General features: G+C 38.7%; 1 protein-coding gene across 6 annotated transcripts in view; it reads left to right on the top strand.

Moving 5' to 3' along the window:
- Jakmip2 (janus kinase and microtubule interacting protein 2) overlaps nucleotides 1–21,743 on the top strand; it is a 164,921-nt gene that overhangs the window by 72,883 nt on the left and 70,295 nt on the right. Inside the window, 1 exon segment of one of the 6 annotated variants that reach the window (NM_001437327.1) lies at nucleotides 18,232–18,462. The gene's annotated coding sequence lies outside the window, so the exon portion shown is untranslated. 6 annotated transcript variants of the gene reach the window in all.

Here is a 21,743-nt window from a genome sequence, read left to right as displayed (position 1 = left end):
GCTTCTAACCACCTTCATCAACTAGCTTATGTAATGCTTCTGAACTAAATTTGCAATGAAGTAAGTTATTGATCACAAAATTGGAAAAGTAGGACTAGAAAATATATTGTCATTTTGAGTCTAATCTCATCATTGCTTTATAGCTTATGATCCCAACATGCTGCCAGTAAATAATTCTTCAAATTGTTTCCATAGTTGTGTTCAGTCATAAATTTATATCATTTTTAAGAGATAGTTTTTGATAGGAATAGATATCTTGTCTGGACATGATTTATATTCTGAGCTTGAAATTAATCATTCCATGCCTTCACTGTTAGTGATGAGAAATCTGTTATTATTTGGTTTGGGTGATATACTGGTTTTCAATTTGATATAAGCCTAGATATATTTGGAGTAAGGAATCTCAACTGAGAGGATAACTTTACCAGGTTGCCTATAGGCAAGTCTATGATTGATGTGGGTGAACCCAGGCCATGGGGTATGGTATCATCCCTAGACAAGAGGTCTTAAGGCAGCTGAGCAAAACATAAGGAAAAAGCCAATAAGCAGCCCTCCTCATGACCTCTTCTTCAATTCTCACCTCCTGGTTCCTGTTTTGTGTTTCTGCCCTGAAGTCCCTTCAGGATAGATTATGAACAGGATATATGAGCAGAAATAAACACTTTCCTCCTCAAGTTGTTGATTATGGTGTTTTATCACAGACATAGAATTCTAACTAAGATAGCTGGTGATTGGTGTTTCTCATTGAAGCATCTTAGTTCTTTGTTTTGTATTTTTGGCCTCTTGACTATATGTTGTAGAGAGATTCTTCTCTGGCAATGTCTATTTGCAGTACTACATGCCTCTTGTGTTTAGTTACCCACCCCTTACTCATAGTTCGGGCAATATGTTAGAGTTTATTTCAGATCCTTCTTCCCCGCCAATTCTGAGGCTTCATACCTTCATCTCCTGATAATAACTTGTTCTTTGAAGTTGAGATCATTCTCACTGTTTTCCTCTATGTAAGTCTGAAATACGGTCTTAACCTTGTCTTCCATCCTTAAGATGTATCCTTGTGCTTGGTTTTCTTTATTGATGGTGTTTTCTCCTATAACATTTATTTCATCAACTCTTTCATTTCTAGACTTTCTGTTTATATCTCAATTATGTTGCTGAACTTTTCTTCCATGTTTTCCAGTGTCAACAAATTAATGAACGTTTCATCAACTTTGCCATCTCCCTTTTCAAAGCCTTGACTGATTTTCTTAAATTCTTCACCTGCTTATCTTAGACAGCTTTGTGGAGTATTTTTAGAACTCTGTTTCTTTTTCCATTATTTCAGTTATCCCTTTATCTTCATTTTTCCATACCGAGGCATGTGATTCATGGAAGGATTACCGTGGCTTGTTGTCTCGCTCTTTCTCTTCTGTTGCATGTGCTTCTTTATCATGTTTGCACAGCTGGCCAGCTTTACGGTTCCACTTTTTCTTACTCGTTTTGGTTGTTTTACTGTTTAATGGGGACACTAACTATAGTGTCAAATGTGATGATTTGACAGAAGTCCTGCTGTTAACATGCAGTAGAAGATATTTGTGTTTCCCAGTAATATTCTAAGACAATAGTACCAATAGTATACTGTCTGGTGAGTACATTGTCTATAGTTAGTTAAAGCTAAAAGTGTCTGTGACTAGTAAATTTAAAAGGGAATGGTCAAGGACAAGAAGAAGTATCACATTATGAATGGGATGAAAAGTATATGGGGTCAGGAGTATGAGATACAGAAGAAAACTTTCTGAAAAATATGGTTAAAGGAAGAAAAGGGAGGAATAAAATCCTATTTAGGCTGTACTAAAACAGCAGAGTAATCAGAGTAGAAAGATATAAATAAAAAATAATAGAATTTGGAGATTTAGAGTCAGTGCTCATATGCAAGGCAGTAGGTTTGGTCCCCAACATTAAAAATAAACATAAAACTAGAAATTAAAATAAAATAATAAATAGAAATAAAAAAACCAATAAACCATTGAGTATACTATAGCCCCAGTATGTTTTTTGCTGGATGACTTGATTCCTGTTTCCCTTGAATTGTCTTCTTTATAAGTCTCCACAGATGGGAGGGAAGGATGCTGGTTTCAGAAAGTCTAACAAGTTAGCCTATGTAGCCTACGTAATGAGAGGGATTTTTGTGGGGGAAGTTTATTTTTCCCAGAATCCTGTAGTCTAAGGCTCCCTACCATCCAATTACAATTTGGTCTCTGCTATTTTGTGGATCATTCTTTTCATGCACAGGGTTTATATGACTAGGACTCAAAGGGATAATAAGTGGTCTGCCTACCTTCTCACCTCTATCATTTTCAAGTATCTTCTCAGCCAGACACTCTGGCAAGTTCAACAGCTTTCTACACTCCACTGTAGCTCTCTCAAACAACAGTGAGTATCATCCCTCTCAGGAAAGGTCAGGATAAACTCGAAGGATCTCAGCTTCAAGCTTCTGTATCAGGAGCCTTCATCTATCTCTGCTGCTTACTCTGCCACCCCAACTCACAGTGCTTGCTGTAACTGGCTTCCAGTTATATCTCCACAGTCTTGATAGTCTGTTGGTATCTAGGATTAGAAAGAGCATCCCATAGGCACCTACTGCAGGTGCTAGATAGGAACTTCTTCTTTGTGAAGAAAATCCTGTCTTTGTTTGTTTCAGGTTTTTTTTTCTTTTTTCTTTCTAGGAGTAGACTCTCTTATTTTTCATTTAAATTAATTTCTTTCACAGAATTACATAGAGGTAGCTTCTAGTCCTACATTTTGCCTAGAAATCCCTGTGATGTTTTATAAAATCCAGTGATGAGGGGCACCCAATTTCTCTGCTGATAGAAGGAACAGATTTTTTCCATATTGCACTGCTTTTTAGCATCTGTCATCAGTGTTTATACTGTGGTTATTTTGACCACTGTTATCACTTCTTGTCCTTTACAAATGTCAGATACTCTGAATCAGACTAAATGAAAACAGCCAACTGAGACAGGTATCTTTATTTTGCTTTGTAATGAGTCTCTCTCTGTGACTCCAGGCCCCAAATGACAAGTACTGTCCTTATCAGTTTGTTCTCTTGACTTACTAATGCACTCATTCATTCAACTCTTTCATTTGTTTCAGAAGATTTTACTGACTACTAGATGTCATTAACCCAGTGCAGCTCTAGCTTTCACAGGGTTCTATCCCTTTGGTAAAAAACAGAACACCAAACATCTGCTTACAATCTGTGACAGTTTTGCTCTGCAAACATGCCTTGATCAGGCCTTGATCTCAGAAACCAGGTAGACATTAGGGAGATTCTTATAGCTATAGTAAGAAATTTCTACAAGCTAAGTGACTTAAGGTGACAGGCATGTATTCTCTCACAGCTCCTGAAGACAGTACTGTGACATCAGGTGTCCAGAGCAGTGGTTCTTTCTTGACAGACAGGAGTATGTTCCTTGGATTATAGACAAGCCTTTACTATCTCAACTTCTTGTTTCTTATATATCTGTGCATTTCTTTCAAAAATTCTCTCCTCTCGAATGGATACCAGTTAGCAGATGGGACCCACTCCTAATCTAAAATGATGTAAGGTTAACTTGACTGCATCTGCAAGGTCACTATTTTCAAATAAGGTGACACTCTTGGGAAACTGGAAATAAAACATGTTTTTGGGAGGTCACAATTTCTCCTCCTACATAAGATTCCTTGAGACCATTACACTTGAGCTGAGGTACTAAAATTGGAGAAAAAATAGTTCTCTATGAAGGTAGTGGGCCTGCACCATTCCTAAGGGAGGATGGCATGTCTTACTTGAATGTGTAAAGTTAAACACATGACCCAGAGAACACGGAAGCACAGGTTCTCATGCACGGGATAACCCACTCGGAGGTATGCATATCACTGATTATCTTCATGCAACTCTACTCCAGACAAATGGAAAAGAAAAACCTTTTCTAGCAGGACTTCAGGAGAGCAAGCCCCTGTACAGCCTCCTTCAAAGCCAAAGCTTGAGTTGTTATGCATGAACACAGGCTTTAGACATAGTAGATCTCAACTTTCCCAATGCTTTAATACAGTCACTTATGGTGACTCCCAACTATAAATTTATTTCATTGCTACTGTATAGTTGTATTTTTATTTCTGTTATGAATTAGAATGTAAATATCTGATATACAGGATATCCAGAATGCAACCCCTGTGGAGGTTAAAATCCACATGTTGAGAACCACTGGTTTAGAGGCCGATGGATGAGATCAAACCTAGTCTTGTGGTAATTTGGGAAAATAACCACAGTTTCTAAGCCCTAGTTTTCTTTTCTAAAGAGTGTAGAGAGTCATATCTTACTCATGGGGTCATTGTGAATATTAGGTTTGAAAAAGCACATTATAGTATTTTTAGGTATTTAATGAAAAGGAACATGTGAACAAAGATAGATGGATGGATAGATAGATAGATAGATAGATAGATAGATAGATAGATGATAGATACATAGATGCATAGAGAAATAGATCATAGAGAGTATAGACAGGTAGATCATAGAGAGTATAGATAGATGATAAACAGATGATAGATAGTAGATAGATGATAGACAGATCGATAGATCGATAGATGATAGATAGATAGATAGATAGATAGATAGATAGATAGATAGATAGATAGATAGATAGATACACACACAGACATAGATAGATACATAGATAGGTAGAGGTATACATACATTTATACATAGATGATAAATAAAAAGATAGACAGATGACAGATATATAGATGATAGATAGATGATAGATAGTTGATAGATGATAAATACATACATATTTAGATAGGTAGATACCATGACCTCTTAAATTTGGAACAGTTCAACCCAAAATATTTCCACAGTGAAAATAGAATCTGGATTGGGAAGATGGATTACAAATATCTTTCTCAAAGTGTACACTACTGGAGAAAGTAGGAAGGTTGTGAATGGCATTAGCATTTAACCTGGTCACAATGGAGGATGTGAGGGAACTCTTGGGACTCATTTTAATGGCTGACTACATTCATGCTGCTTTACAGACAATAGTCCTTTCTCACAGACTCTGGCAATGCTTAAGTGTTCAAACTTCCTTTAAAAATAAAACTCATATAGCCAGGGGTGGTTTTAGATAGAAACCTTATTTTAGGCAGGCACATTGGCACAAGTGGCTTCTCACTCTAACTGCTCTTGGGAAGGCTGGAGGGAGGAGGTGACAAGACAACAATAAGCAGGGAAAGGGAGAAAGCAGGCCACACTAGAGCTCAACCAACAAGCCCTGCGGTGGTTTGAACTGGAGAGAAGCTCGACAGATCTTATTCTCACTCAGAACCAATCCTGTGTATGTATGCTTAGGAGATTCACAAATGTGTCACATATGTAGCTGTCAGAGCTGTAGTCACATAGAGCACAGCACAGGCTTATCATGTGCTGCAGGAGAAAATGATCTGTGGACTCACTGGGGTTGGAGTCACATTCCTTACAGAGCTTTAGACATGGAGCATGATAGGCTCAGGACCTATCATTTTGGTGCAAAGCAGCCTAACTAGGCTTTCCCTTGGCTTCTCTTTGTCCCTCTGTGGTCTAAGACACTGTACGACCATATGCAGGCTTTTGCAGAAGATACCAAACCTAGCACCTGGCTTCCACCCTCATGTTAATTCTTTTCTGTTCTAACAAGCACAGTCAGAACAAAATGCTAAAGACACTAACGGTCCAGTCAGACTAGGACATTGCTCTCAACACCCAGAGGGACTCACTGCTACCCGAGGAGTAGAAACCAGAATTGATGAAAAGAAGTTGAACAAGCACAGCATAGTGTATACATGCTGCTCTTCCATTAACTCCGGTCCTCATCTTAGCTGTTGTCCTGGATTCCCCTCCCCCCCAACCCCTGCAGCCTCCTGATTTCCTGCAGTTTCAAGACTTGGACACCTCAAACTATTCTGGAGTCTTGTACTAGCTCTTTAATCACTGGAATTCTTCCACCCTGGGCGCCCACATGGCCTACCCACTCCCTCCCAACCTTCAAATATATCCCAGTAGCATAATTCACTCTCTGACCTACATAGACAAATAGGGAAAAACCCTTAATTTCCTGTTTTGAATATTAGGATGTACCTTCTAATAAATGTGTTTTGGTAAAATGTTTGTGCAACAGTTAAAGCTGTGTGAGAGTACCTAGAGCATCACAGGGATGAATTGTGCACAAAATGTGTAAATGTCCCCAATACTCTTAATAAGAAATATGCATTTTAGCTGGGCACAGTGGCTCATACTTCTAATCCCAACACTTAAAAGGCTGAAGCAGGAGGATTACCACAGGTTTGAGGTCAGTTTGGTTTTCACAGTAATGTCCAGGCCAACTTGTGCCATAAAGTGAGAACCTGTCTCCAAACCTGAAACAAAGTAGGACAAAAAGAACGAGACACATGTAGATCCTAGTAAAGTTGTGAAGTGCTTTGCCGTGACGGGTCAGTTGGAAGGCCTCCTGAACACTACACTCACAACCACTCAGCAGAGTCATTATTAAGCACTGTGCTTCTCTTCACAAATCAGAAAATGAATCCCTTTTTTCTCATATCACAGATCTCACTTGAGGTATAAAGAATACTGATAAATTTATTATCATGCATAATAAAATAGAGCCCTTTTGAAATGTTCCTTTCTCTTCTATTCTCCTTCCATGTCCATGACAAGCAATAGCCTTGATTGATACTTAGTTCTTACTGACTCTTCTCATGTTAATTTCCCTTCAACCCTTCTCTAGTCTTCAGACCACATGGCAGATCCTGTGTCATCTTTCAAGACTCCCTTTGGCCATCCTTTCTGTCAGACATGTGAGATCCTCCCCAGGGAGCAGATCCCATCCTCTGTGCACCAATGCTGGGTGAACAGTTCCTTTGGTTCTCATTACATCCGCAGACTAGAGTTCGTTATTTACACGTTGGCCTCCCCTGTGGGGAGAGTTGTAGAGAGGATTCATAAATCACATATTCAGAGGTGACTACAAGACTTTTCCATTCCCCAGCAGAGCACTGAGCAGATAATGCATGTCAATACTTAGCACAGTGACCAGCAGTAATGCATGGTCAATGATCATTATGGGGATGATGAAAGCATCATGGGAGCTTTCATCCTTCACAGCATGAAGGGATCCAGCAGATGAGGTATAGGATTATCTTTACCAAAGCCACTGTGGACAAGAATATTATAGGCCAGGACTCCAGCACTTTGTAACATAGAAAATTGCTTGCTACACACACAGGAAATTCTTAAATCTTCTGATATTCTGAACCATGGAGGAAAACAGTTCTGATGCTTCATATTTTCTAACAAAGCTGTCTAGAAAGATGGATTAAAACCTAAAATGAGAAGGGCCCTTCCTGGTGTCTGTTCCAGAAGGTAATAAATCAAAGGAAATACTGAGGGGAAAATGTATTTCTCAGATATGGATTGCTAACTTTTGAGAATATTGTGCTTACTTTTATTGGATCTCTCATGCTATTAGTCCATTACAATGTTTAATGAGAAGATATAAAGCCTCTGCCAAGAAAAACGTGCCCTGTGCCCTCTCCTGGAACAGCCATGAAACTGAAGAAGGACCCTGCGACTGCTTCCATAATTACTGTTCTTCCAACAGCACTGCCATGTTCAACAAACCTTTTGCGTTTGAATATCTGTTACGAGCCTCTGTGCCCTGAAATCAAAGTCTAGTCGTGGACAGGCTCAAGGAATTCTTACCTCTTCCGGCCTGAAGAAACTGAGATGCTTTCATCAAGGTGAAAGGTGTGGGGAATGAAGTTTAGTTTCATGAGAGGAAACAGAACAGCCTCTTTAAGAACAGCAGGCTTGCTTAATACAAATCAACTCATGGAATTCATTTTGTGTTGGCTAACTATTTCTGGGCATGGGACCTGTCATGGAATATGTCTATTGTGCCTAGAGGGAAGAAAGGTGGGAAGGATCTGGGAGAGTCAAGGGGAGGGAGAAAAGAATGTGATCAAAATCAAAAGTATGAAAAAAAAGTTTTAATTAAAAAATATGAACTGGTGAAAAAAAGAAAGAAAGACAAAAATGAAGAAACAAAGAATGAAAGAAAGACAGACACACAGAGAGACAGAAAGAAAGACAGACAGACAGACAGAAACAAAGAAAGAAAGGAAGAAAGAGAAAAAACAAACAAAGAAAGACAGAGAGAAAGAAAGAAAGACAGACAGACAGAAAGAAAGAAGGAAAGAAAGAAAGAGAAAAAAGAAGAAAGAAAGGAAGGAAGGAAGGAAGAAAGAAAGAAAGAAAGAAAGAAAGAAAGAAAGAAAGAAAGAAAGAAGGAAAGAAAGGAACAAAGGAAGGAAGGAAGGAAGGAAGAAAAGCTGATAGAAAACAGTGTCTTCTAAGGATTCCAAAACCATCTTTATTTAAGTTCTGGTCTGGTTGAACCCTAACTATAGTTTCCAAGACAGAGCCAGCATGGGCTTGGTTCTTAGTTTTCCTCAGTTGATTCAAACAAGTCATGTTTCAAGAGGATGTAGCTCTCTGACTTTTTGAGAAGAAATGGCCTCTAGTATCCACTTCAGGTTCTAGTAAGATGTCTCTGCTTGTCTTCATCTCTGCCTATACTGCTATGTCAATTTCTTGTACTCCTGCCTTATTCCTGGCTTCAGGTGATTGTCTGCCTGTAGTTTTTCCTCCTTGCATTTCCTCCACTGAATTTCTGTGCTTTGCCTTTTTCTCCAAAGCAATATCCAATTACTGTCATAGAAGCAACAGAGTAATCATTATAGCTATCTTTGTAATAGGGAAGAAAAGCCTCAGTAAATTTGTGGTATCTCATCATCTGACATTTAAAGAGCTCATGTCTGATTTCTCTTTGAACATTTGTCTTTTTATGAGTAAACATGAACTATCTGTTTTTTACTCAGTGTCATAGATCTCATTATACTGAAATTTACTTCCATAAAGTGCTTTGATATTGATTTCAAATAAGGTATTGAACCAACTTTGAATAACTAAATAAATAAATCAGAAATAAAAATAAAGTACAGTTGTTCCTCAAATGTGAGTTTTCGATAGATAGATAGATAGATAGATAGATAGATAGATAACAATATTTTAGATACAGTATTCTTGATAGTTGTGTTCATAAACTCCAGGAACAAATCTGTCCAATTATAGTGACTTTGCTTCTATATTACATGATCTAGTGCAAAGTTTTCGTTTCTTTCTTGATCTTTTCTCTTTAGTCTTGTGTGTATAATGTGGACTAGTGGGGATGTGAGCATTCTCTGTTTAACATGGTGCCTGACTTTGGTTTTAAAGTCCATGAAACTGTTAATTAATGTTATTGCTAAACCACAGGGATTTTTTTTTTTTGGTGGGGAGCAGTTTTTGCACTCTTTGATGTCCTATGTTCTAGAGTTTTGTGTCATCCATAACCTTCACTAACTCAATGCTTCCACCACCAGCACATTATACAGGCTTTCACTGTGTCACAAACCAGGCAGAGCGAAGCACTCAGAGGACTCTGCCAAGCATGTCTCAATGATGCTATTAATGTTGCTCTTTGATTTTAAATGAGGGAATTACCTCCCATAAACTGAATCCTTCTCTTCATATAGTGTTATAATGACAAATGTCTACAGATGCATAGTTGTGTTTAAAGTCCAAGAAAGGAAATTTATATGATGAATGTAATGTGCTCATCAGCTAAATTCATGAACAGAAGCTGTCTGTTTATAATATAGCTTAAAATTTTAGCTTAAGCAGGGTAGCTCTCTCCATTCCATTCTAAGCTTTTCTTTTCTGACTGAATATTGCAACTAGTTCCTGTTGGAACCTTTTACTGTAGTTTCTCTCTGTTCAGTTTCGCACTACACTGAACGTCAATAATAGTCTTCCTTAAAGGTAAGTTTAGGGAGATAAAAAGATGACTTATTCAGTGGCTAAAAGCTCTTACTGATGAAGCATGAGGAATGATTCCCAGCACACAAATGAAAAGCCATGCATGGCTGAATGTGTATCTGTTACCCCAGTGCAGTGCGGGTAAGAGATAGAAGAATGAGAGAGTCAGGCCACCAGCCTTGGCAACAAGGCACATGTCCTTGCTGAGCCATCTCCCTAGGCCTTATAATTAAAAGAATTGACATGACTTCATGACGACTAGCCTAGTTCCAGGTTCAGAGGTTCAGTGAGAAAGCCTGTGTCAAAGGAATGTATCAAAATGTGGTAAGTAGGACACATGAAGTCTTGCTCTGGCCTCTATGGAGGTACACACAGGTTTTTATACCTGTACACGTACACACACACACACACACACACACACACACACACACACACACACGTGCACACACATACACAAACTCAGCAATTTTCATATTAATTTCTCCTTAATCTTGAGACTTTCGTACATGTATACAATAGAAAATTATAACCACTTCTCATTTCCTCTCTCCAGCTCCTTCTAAATACCCCCAACACTAACGTTCCTTTCTTAACTTTATGCCCCCTTTGCTAACCCATCAAATCTACTTAGTACTGCCCATATGTATGTGGGGCTGGGGGCATCCACCAGAGCTGGGAAATCTACTGATGTCTACACACTGAATATGAATGATTCTCCCTCCCCAATGGCTATAGACTGTGAATAGCTATTCAGGAAGGGATGGGACACAAGAGTGTGGCCCCTCTGATAGCTCTACTCAATTTGTGCTTAATGAACCTTGTGCAGGTCATATGCAGGTAACCACAACCGGTAAGGAAAGCAGCAGTGCAGCAGCTCCATCCGGAGGTGCGCATTTCCCAATGCTCTTCCTCAACATCCTGCTCTTTACATTCTTTATGTTCTGTCTGCTGCCCCTTTCTTGATGCCTTTCTTGTAAGAAGTGACTGAGATAAGATGTCGCATTTAGGGATGAACACTGAGTCTCTTATTCTTAGCTCTTAGCACCTCTCCACTGACTATTGCCCGCTGTAAGAAGGAAGCTTCCGTTGAGAGCAGTCTGGATTTGTGGGTATAAATAGAAAGGGTTAGAATAACCTGACAAGCAGGGTCATTCAGCAAAATAACAATAGCAAGTTCTGCTTTAGGACCAAGGAGGCTGGTGCAAAACACACTTAAGAGGTATGTTCGAGCATCTTTTCTTTAAAACATCAGCATCCCAGTAAGGATTAAACAATATGCAAATTCAGTACCTAGGCCACTAGGACTTGCTCTTCTAACTTCACCTCTGTGTTATGGGTTGTTTGGGTTTTTTTGGGGAGGGGTTTGGGGTGTTGGTTCTTGGGTTTTGTTTTTGTTTTGTTTTATTGTTTGTTTACTTGGTTTTTTAGTATCTCTCTATGCAGTATATTTTACCTCAAACATATAGAAACAGTCCTTCCATGGCCTCATGAGTATTACCATTCTATCACATCAGTTTTCATTGCATGTCTTGACTGCCTAGAATGATCTATTCATGTCAAACACAATATTCCACAAATTATTCCTGCCCACATGTGCTGCCTTCTAGGTTTTCTTGTCCCTTCCACGTTAGCCTTCAGTTTCCAGATTTACTTTCAAATATTTATTCACAATTACTTGTGCCCACTGTTCTAAGTAGTAGGGGTCAACAAAGAGAAAGGTATCAAGTGAACAGAATCATAGAGTCAGAGTACAATCCTTCTGTGTGCACTAGAACATGCATATGAGTCCATGAGTCTCAGTCTCTCTCTCTCTCTCTCTCTCTCTCTCTCTCTCTCTCTCTCTCTCTCTCTCTGTGTGTGTGTGTGTGTTTGTGACTGTCTGCAATCTTTAGCATCTAGAATATGAAGCTTCATTAAGCATATATGTCTTGTACTAAGCCCAACTGTAACATTATATATATATATATATAATTATATTTCAGAGATTATGTCTAAATTGATTTTTGTATATAATTCATTATGTAAAACAGTCTGTAGAGTTAGCATAACCACTTTAATAAACACCAAAACTTTTCTTTCAAGATACCAATAATTGAAAATTGAAACATACTTGCGTGTAGACACACATTAATGTAAGGAAAAAACTTTTAACACAGAATTTTATTTTGCAGATTTGCAACTTTCTAAATTTAATTTTGTGTATGTGTGTGTGTGTGTGTGTGTGTGTGTGTGTGTGTGTGTGTGTGTGTGTAAATGGAAGTCAGAGGACAATCTTCAAGGGTTAGTTCTATCCTTCTACCACATGGGTGAGTCCTGAAAATCAAATTTAGTCTGTTAGGTTTTCGCCAGCTAAGCTGTTTCTCTGGCTTTCCTATTTTTGTTAATGTGTTATACATTTTGTAGTTTATTACTATACCACAACACAAGAAAAATGTTACCATTATATGGAGTACAGAAAATTAAATGAAGATTTTCATAATAGGACTATTTACATCCATATAAAGCTATTTTATTCGAGTTTATGTGTTTTTCCTAAGTAGTATTACATTAGACATTATAAGTTTTTGTACTGAAATTATTCTGCCTTTTTGAAAAACAGCTGACTTACTTGGGTCATCTTCTATTTATAGAAATCTCTGTTTATGTTTGGTACTTCACAAAGGTATATTCCTGATAGATATTCTCTTTCTGAATTCAAGGTCTTTGGAAACTGTTTCCAAGGAAACAGCTGGATAGGTTATGTATATTTCACTTATACCTAAAATAGAAAAGCTTGCTCTGGGTTATAAATAAAATTCTATAAAACTCCCTCCAATGATATGTGTGCTGTTCCGTTTACACCATCTTTTCTTTAGAGCAGTGCACATGAACAGTAGTGCCTGCTTCAGGCAGAGGCTCTGTGCTTCTGTGTTCCTTGCTCTGTCTAACCTTGAACACTTCCTGCTGAGTCTGAGGGTTCTCCCTCGTGTCCAGGAGTTGGTATATGTAACTCAATAATAGCTGTTAAGCACTTGAATCTAGAAAGGGAATGAAGATAATTGTCACATAGAGACTTACCTTTGCCTATGAGACAACCCATCCTTACGAAGTAAATCCAGACAACAATATGATGCAAGGCAAAGTCTATGCCAAGGAGAGAAAGTAAGCTTGACTGTGGTAGACAGGAACAACAATTAAGAGCCCTTAGTGAATGAATGCCCTTGATAGCATGCCCAAGTGTGTCCAGCACTCAGAAGGCAGAGCTGGGAAGGTAGAGTCTGAGGCCAGCCTGAGCTGCATGACAAAAGCATGTCTCAGAAAACCAAAACAGGACAGGAAACTAACTTAGTCTGAAAGTCTAAATAAAGTACCTTTACTTTTATTCTTTCATTAATTCTTGCATCAAACTTTAACTTCTGTCTAAACTCTAAACAGCTATTTAAGTTTTTCCCCCACAAAATAGTTGCAATTTCTCATAATAAATCTTAATATAAGAATCTATTAGAAATGCTGTCTTATGCTCCTCACTGGCATTTTCTATGGGTAGAGAACAAGGTTATGTAAATTGTGTTTTGTGGTCTTTTTTTTTTTGTGAACAGGTACTTTGTGTACAAAGACAAACAAGACTGTTTTACTCTTCAGTGAGAGCAACTACTTGCTGAAGAGTAACTGTAATCCATATGGGGCTGAGGATGTAGCTCAGGGGTAGAGAGCCTGACTAATGCAGGCAAGGCCTTCCAGTAGATTCCTAACACTGTAAAACACAGAACAGAGATAAAATGAGTAGATACATTACAACAGCCATGACCACATTCTCTCAAGTCCTTGACTTGCCCCAGTAGGTTATTCTTCAGTGATGGGATCCTAAGTGGGATGAAGAACAGAATGGATGATCAATTAAAGAAGATAGGAAACTTTGGGCGTGAAAAAGTCTTATATAAGCTGATGAGTTACAAAGCAAATTTATTAAAAATGCACTATCTTACATACATTTTGCAAGGGGAAAATGGGATTGTTAGGAGAAAGCTATCACACAGTGGGATGAAGTGTGTAGGAAGCTAAGCTAGCAATGTTGCACAAAGGGGGAATGGAATTTCAAGTGCATCACAGACTGAGTGATAGCCAGGGCCGCTTAGGTTCACAGCATCCAATGTCACATCTTCCCGAAGGTCCTGGTCCTGGATTAATGTACACTTCAGCAATGCCTGAAGCCATTCTGTTCCTAATTTTCATAGGGCTTTTGTTAATTCAGTTTCATCAGACTCTTTTTATACTTGAAACACTATGTTAACCATAGGTAGCTTTTTGCCCTCTAGTCCCTGTCATTTTCTCCAAGCTCATCTTTTTCTGTTTGTCTGTTTACTCATGATACTCCCACTGTATTTTTCTCTGAAAATATCTTTATATTCTTTATTCCCTGGAGAAGATAATATTTAATACATCTGTCTAGAGCAGTGGTTCTCAACGTTCCTAACACTGTGACCCTTTGACATAGTTTCTCATGTTGTTATGACCCCACCCATAAATTATTTCATTGCTACTTCATAAATGTAATGTTGCTACTGTTACAAATCATTATGCAAGTATCTGATATGTGGTCCCAGAGAGGTTGAGACCCACAATTGAGAACGACTTGTCTAGAATGTTCTTTTCCATAATAACAGTTAGATAATGGATTCTCTTCTTGGTTTTCTATCACGTCTTCCCTAGTAATCTGTCCTGCCTCACCTGAATATATGCTATGATTCTCATCTTCTATTGTCAGTTATTAAAATGCTAAACCCCCCAACTCCAGGAAGGACAGAGATCTTTTCTTTCATAGTGCATGTATGGCATATACCAGGTATCGTATTAGCTCTTTATAAAGTAATGATCACAGAATGAATGAGTGGCAAGAGCTGCAAGACAGTCCTTCAAAGTGAAGACAGGAGTTGATGCTTGGGAATGAGTTCACCCCAGGATAGACTGAAAAGGTGTGATGGGAAGTGAGAAGAAGTGACGTCAGACCTGGTTTTAGAGAGATGAAACAGAAGGGATTTTACCAAGGAGTTGAGGCAAGGAAAAGGAAATCGAAGAGCTACATGACCAAATTCAAAAGTATGCAGTAGATGAACGTAACCTGCCAAGCTTTCGTCTCTCCCAGCAGACACTGCTTCCACCGAGCATCCCTGGAAATCCCCCTTCGAGAGAATAAGTGTTTCTTACATGTGTAGCCCTTTACATCCCTACACATTATCAATGTATTTCTAAAATAAAATTTTAACAGGACATCTAAAAAGAAATACCACCAAGAATGCCATATCTGAGTTGTATTAATATAATAGTATCCTTTTTGTATTGACAGTGTAAAATTTAAACTAATTCTTAATATATGCTATTTTTATTATGTGAAAAAGAGGGCAATTGGTGAGAGAATAGAGCTTTAAAAAAACATAAACATATGAGGCCAACAACTTACCATCCTGAAGGTATATAATCACTACTGTACTGAATATCACCACCTAACACAAGTGTAATGGATTGGAGAGCTGCCCTTCCCCTCCAGGCACACAATAACAATAAGCAGCCATATAGGAAAACTAGATCTCCAGGTTAAAAAGGTTTAAGTGGTAGCCCATTATCTTGCATTTTTGTGCCAAACTCATGAGCACACAATGAAACACATCTGCCTTTGTGGAGGGCTTGGGGAACCAGAGCATGCCACTGCTGACTGGCAGGGGTAATGCACTCAAGTGTAATTCACACGTGCTAAACACTGACAGCATCTCACTCAAAAGCAGCATCTTCAGAAAGAAGAGGCGCTAAGATAAGCTCTCAAAGCTTCCTTGGGATGGACATTTTCCAGTATCAATTATACAGAACTGCTGGAGCATTTGACTTCACACATGTGAACTCTAGCTATTTCCTATCACATCACTTTCAAATCATAACTCAGCAGCAACGGCCTTTTTGGAAAGCTTGAGGTTAATTATGATTTTATTCAGCTTCTAGCTTGAGGCAGAAGCAGCCACAAAGCCAAAGACCTTTGGGAATACTTATCCTGTCAATGAAAGCCTCACTTCACTGCAAGCATAAGCATGAATTTTTGCTCTTTTCCAGGATCCCTATGTCTTCCCTCTCCCTTCTTTTTAATATAAAAGGAATGATAAATGTGTTGGTTTTACTCTTTATGTTATTGCTGGTGTTTATCAAGAGTGTTATGTCCATGAAGAACTGTAAATATGACACTACCAGCAACATTTGCAAGTCTTTTCGTCACACACTTCCCAATGCATTTATTCTTTGAAACAGTCCACTACAGTAAGCACATTTCATTCCCAATTTTGATGCAAGAGAATAGAAGCTTAGAATATTTAATTGCTCAAGAATATACAATAAGGAAACTTAATTAACATCCAGTTTTTATGATTTCAAATTGCAAATTCTTGAATACCTCCTATCATTCCTTTTCATTAACCCCAGCTATAACTTCTCTCCTATGAGCTCCCTGGGTACTAGAAGCTATATCTGGATCCTGCTATCTCCTTAACAAAGTACTTCTGTAGCTAAGGTTCAGAGACTGGCAGATGTGCAATTCAATGTCGGCTCTGCCATTTCATAACTGAACATTGCCCAGGTTAACTAACTGACTCCATGCCAGAAGGGTCTGGCTGAGGTAGCTCAGTGAAATTGTGTGTAGCACAGTGCCAGGCACTGAGGCAAAACAGTATGATGTGGAGTTGGCTCCCACACTTGCTGTTCTATGAAGTTTTTATGCCTTCCAAATCTGCTCATAGTTTTTCTGGTAGCTTTGTCCATTCGTCCATCCACTGCTTCCTAGAATGTGTTTTCTCTTTGTAGGGATAAATCTCCTCTTATAAGGTAGAAGATACTACTAGGGAGGAGTGCCATGGATGCTTCTTTATCTTTTAAATTTTAATTAGTACATGCAGACTATAGATTCTTCAAATAATATTTTTATTAGTGCTTGAGAATTTCATAAAATGTATTCAGTCACACCTCCCTACCTCTTTCAGATCTATCCTTACATCCATCCACCTAATTTTGTGTCCTCATTAAAAAAGAGATTAAAATGAATTTATATTGTCTATATACTCTTATACAATACTTTATATTGTCTATATATCTAGGGCCATCTATTGAAGCATTGTTCATCTACTAGGGGCCATACCCTTAAAGGAAACTAAAATTCTCCTTCCTAGTAGTAGTCAAATGCCAATAGCTCCTCAGCTGGCAGTGGGAATTTGTGCTCAGCCTCTCCTGCAATAATATTGTATGGATCTTTGCATGATGTCACAACATCTGTGTCTTAATTAGAGTTATCATTCCTGTGATGAAACACATGGCCCAAGAAACTTGAGGAGGAAAGTTATTTGGGTTATGCTTCCAAATCACAGTTGATCACTGAAGGAAGTCAGGACAGGAACTCAAACAGGGCAGGATCTTAGAGGCAGGAGCCAATGCAGAGGCCATTGAGGAGCCTGCTTTCTTATAGAACCTAGGACCACTAGCCAAGAGGTAGCCTCAACCACAATGGGCTGGACTCTCCCCCATACATCACTAATTAGGAAAATATTCTACATGCATGTTCTACAGTCCAATCTTCATAGAGTCATTTTCTCAATTGAGGTCTCCTCCTCTCAGGTGACTTTAGCTTGTATCAAGTTGACATAAAGCTATCCAGCACAGTGTTATTATAGTGTTGTGTCTTGAAAACTCTATTTTGTTGGTATGGTACTGATATCTCATTTAGGGCTAAGCCCTCCACCATCGCTTCTTCTGTACTCTTGGACTAGCCATGAGTCTCTACATCAATCATCATCCCCTACAAAACCAGATCCGAGAGATGCTTTAACCTCTGTGTTTAACACTATGTCACTAGGACTCAGTTTAATACTGTATCTGTTTAGCAGAGCAATAGTCATTGATTGTCTCCTGAGACTTACAACCTGTGTAGCTTTAGGTGCTGGGCCCTAATAACAATGCCAGAGTGGGAGGAGCTGTATCAATCTATAATTGTGTAGACCACTTCTATCTCTCTTGTGTGGAGCTCATCTTAGCCTCATGCCCATGTCCTGGAGACACGTCAAAGGGCACAGCTACAGTGTTTGTAAAGGGTGGCACTTAGCCAAGAATCCCAATTCTTGAAGCCAAATACAGTGTCTGTAGAGAGCAGCAGCTGCTGGAACATATGGATGCTCAGTGGGAGTTTCTTAGTTCTCACTGACAGCATCCCAGTTCATCCCCACCAAACCCTGGAAGCATATATGAGAAGCTCTGGTTCCATGTTCCCCTTTTCAATGTTAACAGTTGGATGTTGAGAAATGCTTTCATTTTTGTTGCAGTGCAGTGTTTGGGACTTGAAGATGTTCCTCCCTTCTCTCCTCTACTCAGGATTCTGGTTAGGCCTCCATTACCTGGACCAATTCAGCAACTTGCTCCTGAATCTCCATGACTCCATTCTCTTCCCACTCTGCCACCAGAATAACCTCAATAATCACCTGCTAGATACTTACCAGTCAGGAATTTCAACACCCCTTGTACTGCTTACTGGACGATGAGCCCTACGCCCTGAGGTGGGAATTATTCTGTTTCCTACCAACAAATATTTCCAGCATTCATGCTTATCAGGCAGATCTGATAAGATTTGATTTTATTCCTATCCAAAATAATCTGTCTTTTCTTTGCCATGTCACTGCACCTGCAATTTTCTTAGCCCAGGAAACTTCACTTGTGTCTACATTGTTGACATCCTACCCACTTCTCATGTACTAGACCAAGGGTGCTCTCTTCTGGGACTCTTCCTTATATGTAGGGAAGGTACAAAGAGAGGTCCGTGTCTCAATGTGCAAGAACAATGTGTGTGTGTGTGTGTGTGTGTGTGTGTGTGTGTGTGTGTATACACTTACCACAGTCTGGTGTGGTGGTACACACCTTTAATGTTAGCAGTAACTTTTGAGTGAAAGGCAGATCTCCAGATTATAAAGCAAGTTTCAGCTCGCCAGAGATACACAGTGGGACCTTGTGTCAAAGAAAAAAGAGCAATCAAAACACTTATCAGAGAGATCAGATAGATAACAGTGCTGTTGATGAAGGTAGGTAGGTCTATTTTAGATAGATAGATAGATAGATGGAAGTTAGTTAAATAGATGACAGATAGTAGAAAGACAGGAAGTATGGTTGGCTGATTTTTCCTGTCATGGAACTATGACTTAAAAAAATATTGTACTACTAAAAGTCATCAAAAAAGATAAGGAAGGACACTTCATATTCATCAAAGGAAAAATCCACCAAGATGAACTCTCAATCCTAAATATCTATGCGCCAAATACAAGGGCACCTACATATGTAAAAGAAACCTTACTAAAGCTCAAAACACACATTGCACCTCACACAATAATAGTGGGAGATTTCAACACCCCACTCTCATCACTGGACAGATCATGGAAACAGAAATTAAACAGAGATGTAGACAGACTAAAAGAAGTCATGAGCCAAATGGACTTAACGGATATTTATAGAACATTCTATCCTAAAGCAAAAGGATATACCTTCTTCTCAGCTCCTCATGGTACTTTCTCCAAAATTGACCATATAATTGGTCAAAAAACGGGCCTCAACAGGTACAGAAAGATAGAAATAATCCCATGCGTGCTATCAGACCACCACAGCCTAAAACTGGTCTTCAATAACAATCAAGGAAGAATGCCCACATATACTTGGAAATTGAACAATGCTCTACTCAATGATAACCTGGTCAAGGAAGAAATAAAGAAAGAAATTAAAAACTTTTTAGAATTTAATGAAAATGAAGGTACAACATACCCAAACTTATGGGACACAATGAAAGCTGTGCTAAGAGGAAAACTCATAGCGCTGAGTGCCTGCAGAAAGAAACAGGAAAGAGCATATGTCAGCAGCTTGACAGCACACCTAAAAGCTCTAGAACAAAAAGAAGCAAATGCACCCAGGAGGAGTAGAAGGCAGGAAATAATCAAACTCAGAGCTGAAATCAACCAAGTAGAAACAAAAAGGACCATAGAAAGAATCAACAGAACCAAAAGTTGGTTCTTTGAGAAAATCAACAAGATAGATAAACCCTTAGCCAGATTAACGAGAGGACACAAAGAGTGTGTCCAAATTAACAAAATCAGAAAGGAAAAGGGAGACATAACAGCAGATTCAGAGGAAATTAAAAAAATCATCAGATCTTACTATAAAAACCTATATTCAACAAATCTTGAAAATCTTCAGGAAATGGACAATTTCCTAGACAGATACCAGGTACCGAAGTTAAATCAGGAACAGATAAGCCAGTTAAACAACCCCATAACTCCTAAGAAAATAGAAGCAGTCATTAAAGGTCTCCCAACCAAAAAGAGCCCAGGTCCAGACGGGTTTAGTGCAGAATTCTATCAAACCTTCATAGAAGACCTCATACCAATATTATCCAAACTATTCCACAAAATTGAAACAGATGGATCACTACCGAATACCTTCTACGAAGCCACAATTACTCTTATACCTAAACCACACAAAGACACAACAAAGAAAGAGAACTTCAGACCAATTTCCCTTATGAATATCGACGCAAAAATACTCAACAAAATTCTGGCAAACCGAATCCAAGAGCACATCAAAACAATCATCCACCATGACCAGGTAGGCTTCATCCCAGGCATGCAGGGATGGTTTAATATACGGAAAACCATCAACGTGATCCATTATATAAACAAACTGAAAGAACAAAACCACATGATCATTTCATTAGACGCTGAGAAAGCATTTGACAAAATTCAACACCCCTTCATGATAAAAGTCCTGGAAAGAATAGGAATTCAAGGCCCATACCTGAACATAGTAAAAGCCATATACAGCAAACCAGTTGCTAACATTAAACTAAATGGAGAGAAACTTGAAGCAATCCCACTAAAATCAGGGACTAGACAAGGCTGCCCACTCTCTCCCTACTTATTCAATATAGTTCTTGAAGTTCTAGCCAGAGCAATCAGACAACAAAAGGAGGTCAAGAGGATACAGATCGGAAAAGAAGAAGTCAAAATATCACTATTTGCAGATGATATGATAGTATATTTAAGTGATCCCAAAAGTTCCACCAGAGAACTACTAAAGCTGATAAAAAACTTCAGCAAAGTGGCTGGGTATAAAATTAACTCAAATAAATCAGTTGCCTTCCTCTATACAAAAGAGAAACAAGCCGAGAAAGAAATTAGGGAAACGACATCCTTCATAATAGACCCAAATAATATAAAGTACCTCGGTGTGACTTTAACCAAGCAAGTAAAAGATCTGTACAATAAGAACTTCAAGACACTGAAGAAGGAAATTGAAGAAGACCTCAGAAGATGGAAAGATCTCCCATGCTCATGGATTGGCAGGATTAATATAGTAAAAATGGCCATTTTACCAAAAGCAATCTACAGATTCAATGCAATCCCCATCAAAATACCAATTCAGTTCTTCAAAGAGTTAGACAGAACAATTTGCAAATTCATCTGGAATAACAAAAAACCCAGGATAGCTAAAGCTATCCTCAACAATAAAAGGACTTCAGGGGGAATCACTATCCCTGAACTCAAGCAGTATTACAGAGCAATAGTGATAAAAACTGCATGGTATTGGTACAGAGACAGACAGATAGACCAATGGAACAGAATTGAAGACCCAGAAATGAACCCACATACCTATGGTCACTTGATTTTTGACAAAGGAGCCAAAACCATCCAATGGAAAAAAGATAGCATTTTCAGCAAATGGTGCTGGTTCAACTGGAGGTCAACCTGTAGAAGAATGCAGATCGATCCATGCTTATCACCCTGTACAAAGCTTAAGTCCA

Source organism: Rattus norvegicus, chromosome 18 (genome assembly GCF_021556685.1).
Source record: "Rattus norvegicus strain SHRSP/BbbUtx chromosome 18, alternate assembly SHRSP_T2T, whole genome shotgun sequence".
Taxonomy (NCBI): domain Eukaryota; kingdom Metazoa; phylum Chordata; class Mammalia; order Rodentia; family Muridae; genus Rattus; species Rattus norvegicus.
The sequence above is the reverse complement of the archived record's forward strand: the minus strand, read 5'-3'. Positions and strand labels throughout refer to the sequence as shown.